General features: G+C 44.5%; 2 pseudogenes; one reads left to right on the top strand and one right to left on the bottom strand.

Annotated features, from left to right (window-relative positions):
* Positions 1 to 391: 391 nt before the first annotated feature.
* Positions 392 to 1,443, bottom strand: LOC150009782 (proteasome subunit alpha type-1-like; annotated as a pseudogene).
* Positions 1,444 to 9,025: 7,582 nt separating this feature from the next.
* Positions 9,026 to 15,829, top strand: LOC150009781 (splicing factor 3A subunit 2 pseudogene; annotated as a pseudogene).
* Positions 15,830 to 16,875: the final 1,046 nt, after the last annotated feature.

Genomic DNA, 16,875 nt, shown 5'->3' with positions numbered 1-16,875 from the left:
CTGGTGGCACCTCCCACTGCCTCTAATGCTTCCCTTCTTGTTGAGCCCATCTTCTCATCCTAGATTATTGAAATTGCTTTCTGATGGTTCACCCTTTTCCTCCTCTTGCTTCTCTCTGAAAGAAACCTTTATTTTTATTTTTTCACCAGCATATGAAACAATTTTATCTGAGTTGTTTTTAAAACCATGAAGACACTATGTTCTTTACATAAAAACATTAGCACAGATAACTATACTTTCTAGAATATGATTATACAGATTCTTTCGAAGACTAATGAATCCTCTTATATGGCTTTAGTGAAGTTGCTTGGAAAAAACTCACATCCAGACTGATTCCTAAAACATGCCATTCCACAACTGCATCTTTTGTTCAGAATTTAGAATTTTGTCATCAGTACATATTCCTGAATAGTACACATTTGATAATACACATATAGACTAGTGGATTGTCACTTAACACCTTTTCTGCAGGCTCATCAGCAGGTTGAGCAGGCCGTGTCTTTCTCTGGGGCATTTCTTCAAGACCCAGAAATGGAGACACATCATCATCATCATAAATCATAAACACCCAGTCTTTACCAATAAGTCTAATGGAAACATTCTTTGTAGTTAGGTCCTGTTTTGCACAGAGTATCTCTCTTAAAGCACAAAGACCATGCTTAACCAGTTAATTCAAATTGTACTCCGTAAACTCAGACATATGTCTCTGCAAGTAAGTACAGGCTGATTGAGAATGGGCTCCAATAGACAGAGCTCTGCAGTCAAAATAGTTAGCAGATAGACAGGTTTGGAAAATGTGAGAACCCATATCATCATAACCAGCAATAAGTAGCCCAACACCATATGATCTTCAGCCATATCTTTGTGTTGGTAACTGGCTCTTGCTTCTAAATAGAGATACAAGACAAGACATAGGAAGAGGTCTGTCAAATACAAATCTGGAATCTAAAAACTCCTGGTGCATAAAATTACATAATAGTCTAGCACCAGCATAAGTCCCATAATTGAGATACCAGTATGGTGATCAATAGGGAGAATTTTTCTGGTGAGCTGCAGGCTCTGACTGAGCTCTTTTCACTGCAACCACACTGCAAGGGTTTTTTATTTCAGACCAACTGTGGCTGAATCTTGCTTCTGCTGTATATTCAATTTGATCAATTCTGCCCTGAAGTCTCCAAACAGTGACATCACTGTCATACTGGTTATGAAAAATAGTTCCTACATGGACCTATCTGGCTGTTGCCTCCTGCAAAGCTGTGGATCATGGAGCACTGCTGTAACAACCACTGGTCAAGGACCTTTCAAAGTGTAAGTCAGAGCATGTTTGCTTCTCTGCCTCAAAGCCTCTGTGGCTCCCAACTTCACTCAGTCAAAGTCAGCTTACCATCATGCCTGGACCACAGCCCCTTGCTCACTCTGTTCCACAATTCCCTGATGTCCCATGACCAATTGAAGCATACGTTTTCATGGTCTGTGTGAAATATTCTTCCATTTCCCTTCATGAACTCCTCCAGAGGGAGTGGCAGGAAGTAAGTAAGAATGAGAAATGCCATGGCAGACCATATTTTGAGGCACTCTGTCAGCGGAGGAGTGAGCACAAAGGTACTGGGAAGAGGCAGGGTGAAGGGCATGAATTTTGGTTATAGAAGGAGCTGTTGGAAAGAGAGAGGCTATGAATTCAAGAAAGAGAGAAAAGTTAATGTGGAGAGAATGTCCCTAAGGAGGGAACAGGCAAAAGATCAAAAACATGAGTGGATAAAATAAAATTAATTAACAAGTTCATGCCTGAAAGCCATTATTTTCTCTCTGAGATAGAAGTTAGGGTCTAATCTAAGGAGACTGGGCTAACTTAGGAGGCAAGAGGAGGTGGCAATGTAGATTTGAAGCACCACAATTGCTGAGAGAAGCAGGAGAGGGAGAAGACCAGAACTAGAATGGTTGCCCTGTCTGCTGAAGGCCACGCAAAGCTGGAGACCTTGCCTATGACGTGCCCCCCATACATGCTGGAATGGCTTATTTTTTCTCCCTAGAAATGCTTGGCTGTCCGTGTGTTGTAATAATAAAATAACAATAATCACTAACATTTAGTAGGGGATTATCATTTCCCCCCTTTTACAGATGAGGAAACTGAGACACAGAGAGGTTACACAGACAGTTAATAATTATATCAGTCAGGTTCTCCTGAGAAACAGAACCAAAAAAAATATATTTGTATCTCTCTCTGTCTCTCTGTCTCTGTCTTTCTCTCTCAGGTAGAGGGAAAGGGCTGAGGAAGAAGTAGATATAAAAAATAATAAAGAGACGTGTCTTCCAGATGAGGACAGGAGGGGATGTAATCCTCTCTCGGAGAGAGAGAGAGAGAGAGAGAGAGAGAGCGAGACAGAAAGACAGACAGACAGAGACAAGGCCTGGCTTATTGCAGGTCTTCAACAAACATTTGTTGCATAAATACTATATGAATAAATTCAGCTATTTTGATGAAGATAAAAGAAGAGCTGTTAGCATACATAATTCATTCATTCAACAAATACTCCAGCACTTTCTATACTAAGCACTGAGAATACAGCAGTGAATAAAGGGACCAAAACTTTCATTTTCTGGAGGAGTGAGGTTTAGAATAAACAAATGTGTGTAATAAATAATATAATGTCTATTCACACTAAATACAAAAAATAAAAATATAAGAGAATGGAGAGACTGAGAGTGATTTGGCTGAGGGAGGCAGGGTACATTTCAGATTGAGTGACCAGGGAGGGCATTTTTGAGGAGATGATGTGTGTCCAGAGACCTGAGTGGAGTGTATAACCTAGACTGGTGTAGGAACCTGATAGTCAAAAGGGACAGCAAGTGCCAAGGCCCTGAAGCCAAAGGTGCTAGTGTTATTGGAGTAACATCAAGAAGGCAATGTGGCTGGAGAGGAGTGGGCAAGAGTGGGAGTGAAAAGGATAAAGTCAGAGCAATAGGCAGGCATCCCCTGACTACTTAGATCTTATTAGGTTTTATCCTCAGTGGGAAAGGGGCCACTGAAAGAGTGTTCTTTAAAGCTGTTTAGAATTTTCCCTTTACCCTTCATAAGCTCTTCCTGCCAGGAGGCAGAGGGCCTGCAGCACATGAGAACATGGGCCCCTGCAGGGCAGGAGCCCAACTTGCTCTGACTTCCGCTGAAGGGCTTCCTGAAATTGGTTTACTTAGCTGTGTTTATCAGCCCCACACTTTCTCTTTGGCTCATGGAAGAGAGAGTAAAGTATTCTTTTGGACTTCCTTCCAGACCTGGAATTAGTTTATTTTCTGTCTTTTATCACAAACATTCTGCTGCCCTTTGCCAGTATTCCTGGTAATGGAACCTTTTTGTTTTGTTATACTTTAACCTGCTTAGTGCATGTAGTTTGTCTATCTGGCCTCACAAATCACTGGTTATCATCACAGTCAATGGTCTGTGTCCAGCCAATTTCACAGACACCTCTCTCCTGGTCACTGTGTCTAATGTGGGGAAGTCTGATTTACAAAGTCAATAAAAATACATTCAGGGAATTACCGCATCGCTGGCTTAATAGATGAGATTAGCATCTCCAAGCTTAAGACAAGAAGTCATTTAACACAAGTAAGCTGGCAAGTGGGTTATGGAAATGTCAGCTGGTCAGGGACAGGCACCACTGGGATGGGATTTATTGGAAGACAAAAAGACTAATTGATTAATTGTCTTCCATGTCTTTCTCTGCATGATCCAGGGAACAGAGCTCATAGTATATTTCATTGGTCACTTTGGAGAACAGACAGTTTTTCATAGTGGAAGTTCTAGAAGATCTTTTACAAGGATTCTTTTTTTTACTAAAATTTTTTTCATTGCCAAATGAAGAAGTCTTCATTTTAGATGCTGTAGGTCAGTTCACCTGGAAAGCAGGCCTGGGCAGAGGGAGAAACTGAGCTGTGATGCAACTACAAGAAAGGTCTCAGCTGATCCCTGGGAGTGCTGGAGCTGGGAGGGGCTAAAGTAGGGCCCAGGCCTTTGTATGCCCACAAGGATCACTCATGACTGAAGATGTCCCAAGAAGGGTATGTGTGACCCTGGGCTGAGGCGCCACATCCGGGTGTCAGATGAGACTGAGCTGCCTCCAACACCCTGGCTCAGTTGGAAACTACACTATCCAGCAGACATTTCATGACCACGGTGGAACAAATTTACCCAGGACACTGTATTTTGTCTGGAGGCTAAGGGAGGCAGCTGTTCCCTCTAGTGGTGAAAGTGCAAGACCTCTGTACCCCATGCTTTTTATTGAGAAGGGCATGCATGGGAGATAGAAAGTCAAAATTCATAAATCATCAATAGCTTTTAGGCACCTGGGTTACAGTTGGCAGTTACAGATTACAAGTATCAATATAGAGGGCACAGTGACCAGTCTGTGTCAGGGTCTATTAAACATCTTGACACCACACTGGCATTAGGTGCAAGGTTTCATATATTTCTTGCTAGAGATTGTTTATAGTTAACTAAGAGGTAAGTAAAGCAGAGCAAGGTCAAAAGCATAATAAGCATTCTTTAAATCCAATTCCCATGGAAACCCTCTGAATGGCCTTTGGTTCTGTCTCCCGCACAGCCTTCCAGTGTGCTGTCGAGACTTAAAGACTTCCCGAAGGGGGTGCAGCCTGGCTCATGGCTGGGCTACAATTCCTGAAACCATAAGGAGTGGTTCCCCACACTGGGTGAAGCTGCTCCTCTGGTAGAGGACAATCCCTGGAAAGTGTCTCAGCTGAGAGGTGTTGATGGCCAACACTCCAAGAAACTGGGGGTAGGCATGCCTCAGTCCTGGAGCAGGGCTCTAGGTGGTGCCCGCAGCCTTCACTCCACCAGGGAATTTAGAAAATGTAGGCAAACAGAGAAAACAAAAGTTAACCCAGAACCTAGTAACCCAAGAAAAGAATTGTTAACATTTTGGTGTATATTGTCTCAATCTTTTATATCATACCGATACAGGCATGTACATGAAATATTGTGTGTGTATACAGAGGTGCTCATCCGTGAGATGCTCTTCGCCGACGACGCAGCTTTGACATCACACTCCGAAGAGGGACTCCAGCAGCTAGTCACTTGCCTTTCCCATGCATGCAAGGAGTTCGGACTAGCCATCAGCTTGATGAAGACGAATGTTATGGCTCAAGGCACGGGGACTCCCCCATGCATCACCATCGACGGGTACACCCTGGAGGTTGTCAACGACTTCACTTACCTCGGGTCCACCATCTCGAGCTCTCTGTCAGTCGACTTGGAGGTCAACCGGAGAATCGCCAGGGCAGCCACAGTTATGGCCAGACTGAACCGGCGAGCGTGGAACAATTCCAGCCTCACTGAGAAAACCAGACTGCGCATCTACCAAGCCTGCGTACTCAGCACTCTCCTCTATGGCAGCGAGACATGGACCACCTACGCAAGGCACGAAAGGAAACTCAACAGCTTCCACATGAGGTGCCTGCGACGCGACCTGCATGTCGCCTGGCAGGATAAGGTCCCCAACACCGAGGTGCTGAAGCGAGCCAATATGAGCAGTTTGCATGCAGTTCTTAGTGAGAGACGCCTCAGGTGGCTCGGCCATGTCAAAAGAATGGATGCAGGCCGTATCCCCAAAGACCTCCTCTACGGCGAGCTAGCAGAAGGCAAGAGGATGACAGGGCGCCCAAAACTGCGGTTCAAAGACATCTGCAAAAAGGACATGACACAATGCTCCATCAATCTCAACACATGGGAAGTTCAAGCAGACGACCGCCTAGCCTGGAGGCTCGCGGTCAGGCAAGGTACGTCATGCGCAGAGGCTGCGCGCAACGAGGAGGCGGTCCAGAAAAGATCGAGGCGGAAGCAGCGTCAACAGCAGCAACAACGGCCATCTGCCTTCACCTGTAACAAGTGTGGCAGGGATTGTCACTCCCGAGTCGGACTGCACAGCCATTCTCGGCGGTGCAGATAGACTCTCAAGAAGCTACGCCATCGTCTCTCGAGACAGACGGCTGCCGACGACGATACAGATACACACATATATGCCCATATAATGTGCAAAAATAAATCATACTCTTTCATGTCTTGTTTTTTTTCTGACTACAGCATAAACATTTTCTGTGTTAATATAGATTAAAGGAGACACATCCAGAACAACCTATTGTCCAAAAGTAAGGGTCTGATTAAATAATTATGAGATACCTCTCCCATGGCCATTGTAATGAAAAGTCTATGTTAATGATGTGAGAATCTGTGCTCAATAAATGGTTAACTATTTTTTAAAAGGATATAAAATGTTAGCATCTGGTGGGGAAAAAAAGTATGTGTACATTGGAAAGAACAGTAGGCCTGCTACCAAGATGTTCCCAATGGTTATATCTAAATGAGGAGATCACAGATGCCTTTCTTTCCTTTTAAAAATTATTTCTTCATTCTCTTATGTATTATTTTATCATTTAAAAAAGCATTTAAAAATATTTTTGATTGATCCCCAAATATTTTAAACACTACTTTAAAAATTAAAACAGTAATTAATGTATATTGCAAAATAGTCAATAAAACAAAATGGTCAATAATGAAAAGTTACGTCTCTCCCATTGTAGACACCTCCCTCTCCTCCAGTTCTCTCCACAAGAGGTGATCACTGTGAGCAGTTTCTTTTACGTTCTTGTAGAAATGTTCTCTATGATATAAACACAAACACATGCAAGCATTCACAAAGCATACTCTACATACTACTCATCACCCCCCCCCAACTTAATGTATCTTGGAGAACTTTCTAAATCACAACATATAGATTAACTTAATTCTTTTAGTTCCTGAGGTGTGTTTTAAACACCCACACCCTAAGGGAGATGGATAAAAGTAAATGATCATTCTTTTTATCACAGATGTACAAGAACTATTGTTGGATAAATGAACTTGCTTAAAAAGTGGAAGAGGGTTCCATCCTGTTTCACCTGAGGATGTCTCTCATTACTATTTTCTCTCTCCACTTCTCCCTGTTGCCTCTATACACATGCTCTTCTCACCTCAAAGGAAAAAAAGATGAAGGAAGGGATGGAGGAAGGACGAAGGGAAGAAAATAAAGAAAATTAAAATACAAAATCTCTCTCAACTTTACTTCCTCATTGCCCTTCTCAGACAACTGATGGATACACATACTCTGAGTCAAGTGTTCTTCTGGGATATTCCAGTAAACAAAACATTGAAAAATGTCTGCTTTCATTGAATTACATTCCAGTAGGGGGAGATAGACCCCAAACAAATATGTCAGATATTGGTAAGCATCAGGGGCCTAGCCCTCTGCACACTGTGTTTACTACCCAGGCCTTCTGGAGGAAGTCTGTCTTCTTTGAAGGCAGCAGTGGGCCATCCCTGCTCTGGCCTGCAGCTTGTGGGTGAGGAGCTCCTCAGTCCTCCCATCTTTCACTGAACCCTCCCCATCTGGTGTGTCTTGCTGTCCTTCTGTTAATTTTGCCCTCGCGACAAAGGACAAGAGCTGGCCTAATTGATCACCAAATTCTATGCCTAGTGCTGTAAGAAGTATTTTACATGTATGAACTTGGGTGAACCTTTTGAGGTAGATACTATTATTATCTCCATTTTATAGATGAGAAAACTGAGAAGCCCAAAGAGGGAGATTCATAATTTGAGCCATGACGGGCAGTCTCAGGTGTCTTTAATATCTTAAATTGGACATGACAAATAAGTGTCAACAGAAAGACAATCTTGCTCTTTGTTTTTAGAAGTTGGGAATCTTGCTTTGGGGATATATAATCTTAGGATCATTAATTTTTCACTCATTGTTTTTTTTTTTGTAACTGTTAAGTAATACTCGATTAAATTATTTAGCATATATTACTAGAACCTACTATGTTCCAGGAAATTTCTAGGCATCGAGGATACAAAGATGTGGCTGCATTTGTCCTTTAGTGAAACTTGAGGGGTTAAACACAGTGTTATAATGGACTGCAGCCCTGGCTGGTTTGGCTCAGTGGATTGAGCGTCGGCCTGCGAGCTAAGTGTCGCTGGTTTGATCTTCCAGTCAGGGCACATCAGAGAAGGAAAACTCTGACTCCAAAAAACCTCCGCTGCCTTGCGGCATACCTCTTCAGGGGAAAGGCTAAGGGAGTAAACCCCGACAGAAAATCCGGAGCCGGAGTCCCTAAGGCGGTTCGACGTTGTAGTCAACACCGGCAACTCCTGCGGCGCACCTGAAACCAAGCTGTATTGACTCCGTCTTTCCCTTGGACCCTTCAGCTGCGAAGAGAGGGGGGGTCTGCTGCATGGGCAACAGCAGACCCTCCATATCACCCTGCCCAGGCTCTGTACCTTCAGCTTCACTGGAGAGGACACTCCAGCGTCATCGCAAGATGTCAATTCAACATGGGAGGAGACAGATACCGTGTCACTCCCGAGTCGGACTGCACAGCCATTCTCGGCGGTGCAGATAGACTCTTAAGAAGCTACACCATTGTCTCTCGAGACGGACGGCTGCCGACGATAATGGACTGCATGTCAGATCAGATGAAATGTAGTAGTAATAACCATAACATAGCACAGAACATTTATTGAGCACAAACAGAATGCTAGGCATGGCCTTAAGCACTTTACAGGGGTTGTCTTTCATAGGTCTCAGATCTCAAGATTTTATAAATGAGGAAACTGAGGATTAGAGAAAGTCAGCTCCTCTCCTCCACCCAAGGGACTGTTGCCAGACAGAATAAGGGCACCCAGTTAAATGTAACTTTCAGAGAAGCATGTCCCAGGCTTACACCAAAACATTATTCATTGTTTATCTGAAATTCAAATTTAACTGTGTGTGCTATATTTTTATTTACTAAATTTGACAACCTAAGCTCGAGGTCATTCAACTGGCATTTGGATCCAAATCTGTCTATAGAGAAATTCTTCAGATCTTGCTGCCCTGTTAGGGCCAGTGTACCAGGATGCTAGAGGCCTCTAGAGGAGTTAGCAGTGTGTGTATGCATGCGTGTGCATGTGTCCATGTGTGCACATGTGCACATGTGTACAAAGATGGAGACAGGAAGTAAGGGGAATCTTGCCTCCTCTCCCTCCAGAAGCTGGAAGACAACAACTAAGCAGCGGAATGAGTGGCTATCTGGGCTTCTCCTTCCATGGGGAAATCAATGATTTAGTTAAAGACTCACATGCTTGGTGCTGCTGACTGGGGCTGTCCCAGTGGAGCTGCTTTGCAGAGTCTTTTTATAAACCAGCAACAATTTACACTCCAAATGAAGCCCTAATAAACAGCTGGTGCAGCCCTGCCAGGCATACGCAGGTAAATACTTCCTTTTAATGAAACACATGTGGGCTGGTATGTGTGGGGCAGAGACTGCTGTGCGCCCATCATCCTGGCCTTTGGCCTGGGTGCAGGGGGCTGGCAGGGTCCCCACATAGCCCCTCTGCATAGGGCTCACCTGCTCTTATGCACCCAGTTCTGTGCACCTAGTCTCCGTATTCTGGGGTGAGAGGAGCCCTAAATTACAGCTGGGAAACTCCCACCATGAGTGCTGGAATCCTAGTGTTTTCTAGCAATGAGTTTGTGATTCCTCATGGCTGGTCCAGCATGACTGTTGGGAACCAGATCTGGCCTGGAGTCAGGCTGTTGCACCATGTACCTCTCCCTAGCTGTGTGACCATGATATGTTTACTTAATCTCTCTGTTTCTCACTTCATCATTTAGAAGATGGGGATACTAATAGCACCTACCATTTAAAGTTGTGGCACAGGGTGTGGCATAGATTAAATGCTCAATAATAACACTTACTGTGATTTTATTATTAAAACAGCATTATATATAATGACTGTGAAGTTCTTAGCACATAAGTACTTAGTAAATGGTATATCTCTACCATTATTTTTAGTATAATTATACATATTAATAAGCCATATTTGGCCTTTATAACTTCAGGACAAAGTTACATTGTTATAAATTCTACCCATTGCCCTAATTCCATTTTCTTGAGGCTAAACAGAATAATTTCATGCTGACCGCCCTTAGATATTTGCCCCACTCCCAAATGCATCCTGAGGCATGTTCCTTTCAGGTGAAAGTGCTCTGGTTCCTTTGGCAATTTGCCCAGACATCCAAGCCTCATGTTTAAACTGGGAACTGTAATACTTATCTTCCAGGAGGTAAAAAGTCAGTATATATTAAAGCTCTGGCATGCTTACAGCACAGAGGGGCTGCTGTTCCCGACTGTTCCCCACAGGAGAGCAGGCTGTCATTGTCCTGCTTTCTGCAAGCCAGCCTAGCTACTGGCGATGAGTACCAACTCTGGAGTCAAACTGCCTGGGTCCAAACTGGCATCATCAAAGCTGTATGACCTTGGGCAAGTTACTTAACCTCTCCTTGCCACACTTATCTCACCTGTGCTTGTGTTGATTAATGGAGATGATTGAGATAAAGCACCTAGAACAGTGCTGGTGTGCAGCAGGCCCTCAGTCAACAGTGTCAGGCTATTACGGTTCCAGTGAGCTGCACACAGCTAGACGCAGTCCTGAGGCCGAGGACCCCCACTCTTGGTTAGCCTGGTATCACCCACAGTCCTTGGCCATCTCCCACTGCTGACTCATTCTGAGTGGATGGTCTTAGCACATGAGCTACCATTGAACATCAAGACTCTTACCTCTCCACCAGCTGTTACTTCTTTTAGACTCAAGTACAGGCCTTCATATTAATCCCCATTTAATTTCATCCTGTGAGCTTTGTGCTGTAATTACGATTATTCATGAATCTTTTGGAGGCTCACTCTGTCATCCACATTGGCCAGCTCACCTACTGTGCTGGCTCGTGGACAAAGTGGGTGTTGTGAGCTTACACTGCTCCTTCATGCCTAGAATTCTCCGCATTTCATTATGTCATTAGGAAATGACCCCTCTCCCATGTTATGAAGTTTCAGTGGGGTTGTCAATCAAAGTACAGCATGAGGGTAAAGTTCCATCCCAGGCTGACCAATCAGATTTTTTCCCTCTTAACCTAACTGTTGAGAAGAATAACACAAGGAACCCCCTCCAACTGGGGCTAGGGTGGGAGTCAGAGCTGCTCTTTGAAGAGACTATCCACTAGATCCTAACCTATGGATCCTTATGCTGCCTTGTGGTCTCCTACCAGAGTCTGGTTCTTCAGCTTTGCCTTTGATGACATATATCAGGTATTTATTGCCACAAGAATGCTATGTAACAAACTTATGGCTCACTTGTATCCTCCCAAGATTCATATATTAGAATCCTAACCCCTAAGTACTGCAGAATGTAATTTATTTTGAGATAAAGCCTTTAAAAAGATGACTATATTTTAAAATTTTTATTATTTATCAGTGTTGTTCAGTTACAGTTGTCCCAATTTTTCTCCTGTTGCTCTCCACTTCCCTGCTTCTCCCTTGCTCTCATAGTCAATCCCCACCCTGTTGTCCATGTCCATTGGTTCTTTATACTTACTCCTTGACTAGTTCCTTCCTTTCCTTCCCCTGTTATCCCCCTCCCCTCTCCCCTCTGGTCACTAAGTTTAAATGGGGTCATCAAAGTGGGACCTAATCCAATCTGAATGGTACTTGTAGAAGTACCAACTTGGACACACAGAGAATCAACAGACATGTGGATGCACAGGGGAAAGACCTGTGAAAACACAATGAGAAGACAGCCCTTTACAAGCCAAAGATGGAGGTGTCAGAAGAAGCCAACTCCACTGACACCCTGATCTCAGACTTTCAGCCCCCAGAACTGTGAGAAAATAAATGTCTATTGTTAAAGCCCCCCAGTCTGTGGTACTTTGTTATTATAGTCCTAATAAACTAAAAGACTTAATTCATCCTAGAATTTAGTGACTTAAAACACAAAGCATTTATTCATCTCATAAATCTGTGGATCACCTAGATGGGTGGGTCTCCTGGTCTTGGTTAGATTCAGTCCTGAATTCATGGTTATCTGAAAGCCAACAACCTTCCTGGTCTTAGCTGGATTCTCTCATATGTCTGGGGATCAGCTGGGAATTGAGTAAGTTCCAGGATGACCTCAGATGGGACAAATGTGTGACTCAGTTGTATTCAGCACCCTCTGGCATGTTAGCAGTGCACATTGTCAGGATAAAGGCAGAAGACCAAGGAAGAGAGTGGGAAGCACCAATGCTTTTTCAAGCCTCTGCCTTTGTCATAACTGCTAATGTTTCTTTGGCCAAAGCAAGTTACAGGGTGGGAGAAGCTATAAAGTCACATTACAGAGAGTGTGGACACAGGGAGGGCTGATGAATTGGAGATAGTATTGAATCAATAAAATGCCATATACTTGTTTAAAAACTCTTGACAAATTTATTTTACCCGATATCACTCCTGAGTTGATTTTTGTTCCTTTTGACTAAACTCTTACTGACACAGAGCTGGGTGGTAGAATGAATTTGTATTTATATCCAAGTCTTGGAAGCCAATGAGAAAGAATATTTCAAAATGAAAGCTGGGGTCAACGATGCCAGATGTTGGCTGAAAGTCGACTGATATGAAGACTAGAAGGGCTCATTGCACTTACAAGTGAGGAGGTAATCTGTCATTAAGGAAAGAACTCTTTGTATGGAGAGCTGAGTGCCAAAGCCAAATCTGAGTTGGTGAAAGCTGAGGAAGGCAGACTGTGAGTATATACAGCTCTTTGAAGAATAATGAGCAATATAAAGCCTAGAGGAAGATGTGGAGTTAGGGAAAGGTTTTTAGAATTTGTGTTCCTAGAGAAGAGAAACATGTAAAGGTGGCAGTAGGGTGGAAAGTCTAATTCAATACAGTTGAACTAAGGATGGACTAGCCCATCCTCCACTGAAGCAAGTACCTTCCTTTTGCTGAGTCAGGTGTGCTTATTATTTCCTTTGGCTCTTACTTCTCTGCCTCAGCATCTAGGAGCTTGCCTGATGCCCCAGCAGGACTGTTGCCTATCTTTACCACAAATGTCCTTTTCTATGTCTTATTATACCATGTGAACACTGTCCCACCCATTCCCTCTGAACTCCCCAGGACAAGCCCCTAGTGGGGTAGGGCCTGGGATACTGATGGAGTGGTGGGGAAGCCTCCTCCATTATGCTCTGAAAGGGTCATTAGACTTTCCAGCTTGAGACCACCTCACTCATCTGTTCCATTGGGACAGCAATGACATCCAAGTTATATGGAAATCTGGGTAAACTCAGAAAATGAGAAAACTTACCTTTTATATAACTAAGTTGTAACTGAGTGTAGCCCTCACCCCTGGTAGATAAAGTAGAATGGATGCCAGTTCTAGGGAAAATAATTAGAGAAGGAATGATAACACCTCAATTTGAGTTCTCTATGAGGACTAGAGACAACTCAAGATAAATAAGACTCATGAAGATCCATCACTTACTTGCTGTGTGACCTTTTACAGGTGAATCGACCTCTCTGGGCTTCATTCTTATGGGGTTGTGAGGATTAAATAAAATCCCATTTGTAAAGTAGCATGATGCCTGTCCTGTAAACCCCTTTCTCTTCTTTCATCCACTGTGCAGTTATTAAATGATCATCTCTCAGTTCCAAACCCAACTCTTTCAATTCTTCTTTGTAATGTTGGGACTCAGGCATGGCAACCACATTTTGGTTGTATCAGCTGCTTCCTGTTAGGCTCTGTTCATAGGGGACACTAGAGAGAGGCTATGGGTGAAGGAGGAAAGGGAGACTTGCTTCTTTTTGTTCTTGTAAGCATCTAACATTTTTCTGCCCCAAACCGAGTCTATAGATTCTCCAAAACTGACAAAACCAGTCTCACTGGAGACTCCAACACTAGCTGGCTGGCACCTCATCCTCAGAAATTTGGGTTTGAGACCCACAAGGCCTGAGTTTCTGAGTTTTAGAACCTTTAACTTCTCTTAATGCCCAACTTGAGTGGTGGTAGCTGCTTCCTGCAGGGACTGTCTCCAGGATATTTTGGAGTTACATTTTTCCTGTTTTAGTTAACTAGTTATCAACTTTATACCTTGTTAAAATTCCTTATTCCAATAACTGGTGTGGCTCCTGCCTCCTGACTGGACTCTGATGATACCCACACCCTCATAGGTCAGTCTCATTGTCCTCAGTTATTTCCTTTCTTGTATCTCATTCATATGGGTTTTCCCATTGTGGTGATTACTTAACCTGGCTGTGTCAGGATCTGCTGGACCCTTTGTTAAAACATCTTTCGAGGGACTCATGTGATTCACTTGGGAAGCATGGGGTGACAATTTGGAATCTGCATTTTTAATAAGTGCTCCTGGTTTGGGAAATCACTTTTCTGCTATCAGGGACAAGGTTTTTCCATCTTTCTTCCCAGGACCCTAGCAGAGTGCAGACCTCCACCCAAAGGTTTGTTGAATGAGTGCACAGATGCTATGTTTGCATTATTCTGTAGAATCAAGAACCAGGGAGAGCTCCCAATAATTTTGTATTTTCTTTAGGTGAAAGGATGTGTAACAGTAGTCAGTGGAAGAGAAGGTACCATCAACCCTGGTGGCTTCTAAGGTCAGATGTTGGACTAGAAGACCCAAGTCTAAAGTGTATTAAAAATAAAGTGAGCAAGCCTTTTGAGAAAATGTTCTGTAAAATAATGATTCAGTGTTTTCAGGAAGTACATGTCTTTCAATGGTGAGCCAAGCTAAACTTCTTAGTTAACTGATCTGAACATATTGGAAAGTATTCTTTATCCTCACCCAGGGACATTAAAAAAAGGTTCCTGTCTGATGCTCCATGACAACAAGGGGAGCTATCTTGCACACACTCAGGGGAAAAAGCACCAGAGCAACTTGGCCCAGCAAGCAGCCAAGGAGGCCAAGGAGGCCCCCGCCCAGCCAGTGCCAGAGAAGGTCAAGGTGAAAGTAAAGAAGTTTGTGAAGTTTGGCCACCCAAGCTATAAAGTGACCAATCAGAGGGACACAGAGATGGACCAGCAGAGCCTCCTCTTCCAGATTGACTATCCCGAGATCACTGACAGCATCATGCCATGCATCTACTTCATGTCTGCTTATGAGCAGAGGATTGAGCCCCCAGACCGCTGTTGGCAGTACCTGCTAATGGCTGCTGAGCCCTATGAGACCACTGCCTTCAAGGTGCCGAGGAGGGAGATTGACAAAGCCAAGGGCAAGTTTTGGACCCACTGGTACTGGGAAACCAAGCAGTTCTTCCTTCAGTTCCATTTTAAGATGAAAAATCCCCCTGCCCCACCCACCAAGCCTGTCCCCTGGGCCCCCTGTAGTGAAGAGGCCACCACCACCACTGATGAATGGTTTGCCCCCTTGACCACCACTGCCTGAGTCCTTTCCTCCACCTCCACTGGGAGGCCTGCCTCTGTCCGCAGTGGGCCTATACCCTCAGGGCCCCCAGGTCCTCTCCAGCTGTCCCCACCAGCTTCTGGGGTCCACCTGCTGGCAACAGTGGTCTGCTCACCAACACCTGGTGTTCACCCTCCAGCTCCTGAGGTCAATCCCCCAGCACCAGTGGTCCACACACCAACATCTGGGATCCATCCCCCTGCTCCTGGGGTTCATCCTCCAACCAAAGGAGTCCATTTTCCAGCCCCAGGTGTCCACCCTCCCCCATCTGCTGGAGTCCACCCTCAGGCCCCAGAGGTGCACCTCTCAGCTTCTTTGGTCCACCTGCAGGCCTCAGGAGTCCAACCCCAACCCCTGGGACTCACTCCCATCCTCCTGGAGTTCATCCTCCAGCTCCTGGGGTACATCCCCAACCTCCTGGAGTTAACCTCTCCAATCCTGGGGTCAACCACCCAGCTCCCATGCTGAGGTCCCCGCGGCCTTCAGAGGGCCCTAGGAACATCCCACCCCCTTCCCCAGCTAACTGAAAAGCTGCCCCCTCTCCCGCAAGTTTACTCTCCTGTTTTTCTGTCTTTTCCCACTAGGTTGAAGTTTGGTGTTTTTATCTGGCACTGTGCCATGTCCCCAGATCTCATTAAACAGCTTCCCCAAAGGGAAAAATAAACTTTTTAGATAGACAGGAAGGGAGAGAGAAAGACAGAGACAGAGAGAGAGAGAGAGACAGAGTGAGAAATATCGATGTGAAAGAGAAACGTCAGACTTCTGGTCAAGATGGTGATGTAGGCAGACATGGCTCACCTCTTTGCACAATCACACCAAAATTACAACTAAAACATAGAACAACCTTCACTCAGAACCATCAGAAATCAAGTTGAATGGAAGTCTGCCACCTACAGAATTAAACAAACCACATCTATCCAGACTAGTAGGAGGGGCACAGATGAGGAATGGGCTGGTCTCTCACCAATGTGTGGTGGATAAATATTCAGGCAGGATATCTCAGGAGTGAGGAATCCCAGTCCCACACCAGCTCCACCCCCACCCCCAGCCAGGGTTTCAGTGCCAGGAAGATAAGTACCCATAAATTTTGGCTGCAAAAACCAGCAGGTATTGAGTCAGTAGAGCCCCAAACAGTTCCTCTTAAAGAACCCATACATGGACTCACCTACTGACCTACACATACTTACTCTCTCTGAGCTCCAGCACCACGGTAGCAGCTTGAAAGGCACCAATGTTATACAGGGAGAAACTGACGTGTCTGGCATCAAGGCCAGCAGAGGCCGTTGTCTCTTTTATAAACCCTCCCCTCACAGGTCTGGCAAGGTGACAGCATATCTGAGACTCCATAAACCTAGCTAATACTATCTGACCTGTCTTGGACATTTCCCAGAGACTCCTCCCCACCCAACTTATGAGCCCCCTCAAGCTGCTTTTTCATATGAATGGCTGGTCTTGGCTCATGCTTCACAACTTCCTAAATTCTATCAAATGAGCAACAGCTGGCCTCAGTGAACCTCAGGTCTGACACTAAAAGCAGTCAGCCTAGTTTTACAGCTTGGCTTTGCCTGGGAAT

Source organism: Furipterus horrens, unplaced genomic scaffold (assembly GCF_987537825.1).
Source record: "Furipterus horrens unplaced genomic scaffold, mFurHor1.1.pri manual_scaffold_5, whole genome shotgun sequence".
NCBI classification, from domain to species: domain Eukaryota; kingdom Metazoa; phylum Chordata; class Mammalia; order Chiroptera; family Furipteridae; genus Furipterus; species Furipterus horrens.
This window is presented reverse-complemented; position numbering and strand designations above follow the sequence as displayed.